Raw genomic sequence first — 5,373 nt, forward strand, 5'->3', positions numbered from 1 at the left:
GTAATCTTATAACCATGGTTTTGAACTCTATATCCAGTAGTTTGCTTTCCTCCATTTCTTTCATTTGTGACATGTTTCTTTTGGCTGCTTCCCTGTGTTAATAGAGTAGCCTTGTGTGCTAGGTGTCCTATAGGGCCCAGTGGCTCAGCCTCCCCTATCGCCTGAGGTGGACACTCTTGGGGCACCCTTTGTGGGCTGTGGGCACATTCTTGTTGTAGTTAAGCCTTGATTGTTGTTGGTATCACTGGTAGGAACTGACCTCCAGGCCAATTGGCTGTGAGAATCAGCTGTGTCTGCAGTGGGAGGACATCTGTGCCGAAGACAACCTTCTGGGGCAAGACTTGCTTCAGTGGGGCTTTGGTGCTCACTGAGTCTGTCCCCTGAATGTGTTCCTTATGGATCTGAGGAGTTTTAATCGGAATGGTCCCACTCTGACTACTAGGTACAAGGGCTCTTGGATCTCTAAGGAGGTGCTAATTTAGCCTCTGCCTGAGGCAACCCAGCAGGAGCTACGGAGAGATCTGCAGATTCCTCCTTGTTTGGGGTTTGGAGATGCTCAGATGAGGCCCAGCTGTGAAGCAATGCAAGCTTCTGTAGGGGTTTGAGCCTTCTTTTGGATGTTCTGGTTCTTTCTGACCTAGCTGCAGTTTGTTAGGTAATTTTAGATCTCAAAGGACCAGCCCATTTATATGCAAAAGCCTTTGCTAGAAGCTTGGGTGGGGTGGGGCCTCAGGGAATCAACAGGGTGGAGAAAACAGCTATGGCTGGTCCTCAGTCCCGCCCTAAGAGGCCCCCGGGTCTCAGTGTCCTGCGGTAATTGCTGCCAGCACCTCTGAGAGAAAGCTGCCCTCGAGTTCTGTCCACTGCCAGACAGTCCAGTTTTCCTTTGTATGAGTCTGGGTTTCCAGAGACTCACCCAGAACTGGAGTTCAGAGCAATCAGGAGCTTGAGACTTCCTCCCGATTGAAAAAGACAACTGCATCCTCTGTTGCCAGCCCTTTCCGCGCGCGTGTCTCCATACCTTTATTTCTGCACCTCCTCTGAGTCTCAGTTTGCTTTTCTCTTTCCTTCTAGTTGTAGAATTTCCACTCAGCCAGCCTTCCTGTGGTTCTGGGTGATGTCTGTTTTGTCTTTAGTTGTAGTTTTGAAGTGGTTGTGCGAGGTAACAATTTCAGGTGTTTACCTATGCCGCCATCTTGGTTTCTCTCCTTGTGTTATGTTTTAAAATCAGAAAGTTCTAGTCTTCCAACTTTGTTCTTTTTTTAAGATTGTTTTGACTATTTAGAGTCCCTTAAGATTCCATATGAATTTTAGGATGTATTTCTCTATTTCTAGAAAAAAATCTATTGGGATTTTGATTGGGATTGCATTGTACTGTGGATTACTTTGAGGAGTATTTTCATCATAATAATATCAAGTCTTCCAGTCCATTAACACAGGATAACTTTCCATTAAAAATATGTTTTTATTGATTTCAGAGAGGGAGAGAGAGATAGAAACATCAATGATGAGAGAGAATCATTGATCAGCTGCCTCCTGCATGCCCCCTACTGGGGATTGAGCCCACAACCTGGGCATGTACCCTGACCCAGGAATCCAACCGTTACCTAATGGTTCAGGGGTGGACATTCAGCCATTGAGCCACACCATCTTTCCATTTTTTAAAAAATTTCTTTAGTTCAGCAATGTTTTGTGGTTTTCATTGCTAGTGTATAGGAATGATACTGATTTTTGTGTGTGTTGATTTAGTATCCGACAACTTTGCTGAACTTATTAGCAAAGCAGTTTAGTCGAATCTTTAGGGTTTCTGCATATAAGATCACATAATCTGCGAATAGAGATACTTTTACTTCTTCCTTTCCAACCAGGTTCCCGTTTATTTCTTGTTCTTGCCTGATTGCTAGTTAGAACTTCCACTACTACGTTAATAGACATGGCAAAGGAAGATATTCCTGATCTTATAGGAAAAGCTTTTAGTATTTTACCATCGTGTGTAATGTTAGTTGGCCTTTATTATGTTGAGGAAGTGTCCTTCTATTCCTAGTTTATTGAGTATTTTTACCAAGAAAGAGTTTTGGATTTCATTAAATGCTTTTTCTGTGTCTATTGAGATGATCGTGTGATTTTTATTCTTTATTATGTTAACTAGAGGCCCAGTGCATGAAATTTGTGCACTGGTAGGGTCCCTAGCGGCTGCCAGCTGCCCCACCCTGGCCCCCTGGTTGAACTCCTGGAAGAACTCCAGTGGAGGGGACAATTTGCATAATAAGCTTTTATTATATAGGATGTGGCATGTTACATTTATTGATTTGCATGTGTTGAACCACCCTGCATCCCAGAGACAGATACCATTTGCTTGTGGTATATGATGCTTTTAATATACTGTTGAAATAAGTTTGCTAGTATTTTGTTGGGGATTTTTGCATCCATGTTCATCAGAGATCCTGGTCTGTAGTTTTCTTGTGCTGTCTTTGTCTGTCTTTGGTATTAGGATGATGCTGGCTTCATATAATGAGTTAGGAAGTGTCTCCTCCTCTTCAATTTTTTGGAAGAGTTTGAGAAGGATTGGTTTTAATTCTTCAAATGTTTGGTTGAATTCACCAATGAAGCCATCCGGTCCTGAGCTATTCTTTATTAGGAAATCTTTGATTACTAATCCAATCTCCTTGCTAGTTATAGGTCTTTTTAGATTTTCTGTTTCTTCATGGGTTGGTTTTGGTAGACTGTGTGTGAAAGGGACATGCTTATTTCCTCTATCCATACAATACTTTTGTATTCCAAGTGTGTGGATGTTTTTCCCACACCAAGCAATTATCCAGGTCTCGGTAGATACTAACTGGGTGGTCTACAATTTAACTCAATTCTGACACTATCTACCTTACTATATTACTGGTTTATTATAAAAGGATAAAGCTCAGAAACAATATGGGCCTGGAAGGCACAGTTCCCCCTTTATCCCTGAGTTTCGGGATTGGGGAAGCAGAATGATTGTTTGGGACCTGGGAACTTGTGTGAAGTGTTGTGGAAAGAAGGGGCAGGGGTTGAAATTAGTTGGCTCTTACTGACCCCCAGTGAGATTGTGGTCCCCTCACTGCAACTTTTCTTCACTTTTCTTAAAGGCATTTTGTTTCTTTAAAGTCTGTACAGCAAGAGCAACTTTTTGTCAAAAATGAGAAATGAAAAAGAAAGGAATAATGATATCGAAAAAGTACACAAAGGCATGGGGGAAGGAGTGTGGAGCCCCCTCTCAGCACCTCCACATGATCACCAATCTGTAAGTTCTCCAAACCTCTTCTATGAGAATTTTTATGAAAGCTTCATTACATCAGCATGATTGATCAAATCATATGCCATTGGTGATTAAGTCAATCTCCAGCCCTCTCTTCCCCAGAGATCAAGGGATGGGGCTGAAAGTTCCAATCCTCTAATCACATGATTGGTTCCCCTAGCCACCCCCCCCCCGCAAATTCCTGAAGCTATTCAGAAGCCCCTACCCACCAGTCATCTGCTTTATTTCTTGTTGAAGTCTTTTCTTTCTGCATTGATCTGTCTGACTTAATTATCCATTCTTGAAGTGAATTGTTAAAGGTTCCAACATGTAAAACTGTCTATCTCTCCCTTCAATACTGTTAATTTTTGCTTCATATATTTTAGGACTCTGTTGTTAGGTTAATATATATTCTATATTCTTGCTGGGTCAAACCTTTTAGTAATATGTAATGTCCACCTGACCTTCATAAGTAATATAGCTACCATTTAGCATTATGCTGGAAGGCTTAACCAATACAGTGAAATGAGAAATCAAAATAAGAGGTATAGCCCTAGCTGGTTTGTCTCAGTGGATAGAGTGTTGGACTACGGACTGAAGAGTCCCAGGTTCGATTCTAGTCAAGGGCACCTGTCCGGGTTGTGGGCTTGATCCCCAGTAGGGGGCATGCAGGAGGCATCCTATCAATGATTCTCTCTCATCATTGATGTTTCTATCTCTCTCTCCGTCTCCCTTCCTCTCTGAAATCGAGAAAAAATATATTAAAACAAAACAAAATAAGAGGTATAAATATTGGCAAGGTAAAGATAAAACTCTCATTATTTCTAGTTGATATGAAAATCCAAGAAATCAACATACAAGTTGATTAAACACACACACACACACACACACATCTATATAGCAAGATGGCCACTTATTAAATATAATAACAAACTCAATAACTTTCCTAAATATAAGCAACAACTAAGTAGAAAATGTTATAAAAAGAAATTCCAGCTCAGCTGGCATGGCTCAGTGGTTCAATTCCCAAAGACCCAACAATTCCACTCCTAGGTATTTCTCAAGAGAAATGAAAACATATGTTCATAAAAAGTCTTATATACAAATATTCATAGCAGCTTTATCCATTACGGCCCCAAACTGAAAAATTGCTATACATCCTTGCAATTGAATACCACTAAGCAATAAAAATGAATGAACTGTTATGCACAACAACATGAATAAATCTCAGAAACATTATGCTGAGCAAAAGAAGTAGACAGAAAAGAGTGCATGCTGTATGAATCTATTTATATGAAATTCTAGAAAGGCATAATTAATCTTTAGTGATAGAAAGCAGAACAGTAATCCTCTGGGACTAGAGGTGGTAGGGATTGACTGCAAAGGGGTACAAGGGAACTTTTAGGGGTGATGGTAGTAATTACATGGATGCATACATTTTGTCAAAAGTCATCAAATTATAAACTTAAAATAGGCTTTTTTAATGTCATGCCTCTATAAATTTGATTTCAAAAGAAAAAAATACAATTCTGCAATGAAAAAGGATGAAGTACTGGTACATGCTACTTACTATATGGAGGAAACTAAAAAACACTGCTAAGTTAAGGAAGCCAGATGCAAAAAAAATGACAGATACAATGTGTGATCCCATTTATGTGAAACAATAAGGAAAGAGAACTTTATAGAGACAGTAAGTAGATTAGTGATTGTCTGGGGGTTGGGAACAGGGAGTGACTACAATTGGGCTTGAAGGATCTTTTTTGGTTGATATAAATGTTCTAAAATTGGATTGTGATGACAGTAGCACAACATTGTAAAGTTACTAAAATTCATTGTACATTTAAAATGAGTGAATTTATGGTATATAAATTATATATATATTGATTTCACAGAGGAAGGGAGAAGGAGAGATAGAAACATCAATGATGAGAGAGGAGAGAATCATTGATAGGCTGCCTCCTGCACACCCCACACTGAGGAATGGAGCCTGCAACCTGTGCATGTGCCCTGACCAGGAATTGAACCATGACCTCCTGGTTCACAGGTCAACTGGGCAAAGCTGTTTTTTTCAAAATATGTTTTTGATTTTAGAGATGTTGGGGTGT

This window comes from Myotis davidii, unplaced genomic scaffold, assembly GCF_000327345.1.
Source record: "Myotis davidii unplaced genomic scaffold, ASM32734v1 scaffold1983, whole genome shotgun sequence".
Taxonomy (NCBI): Eukaryota; Metazoa; Chordata; class Mammalia; order Chiroptera; family Vespertilionidae; genus Myotis; species Myotis davidii.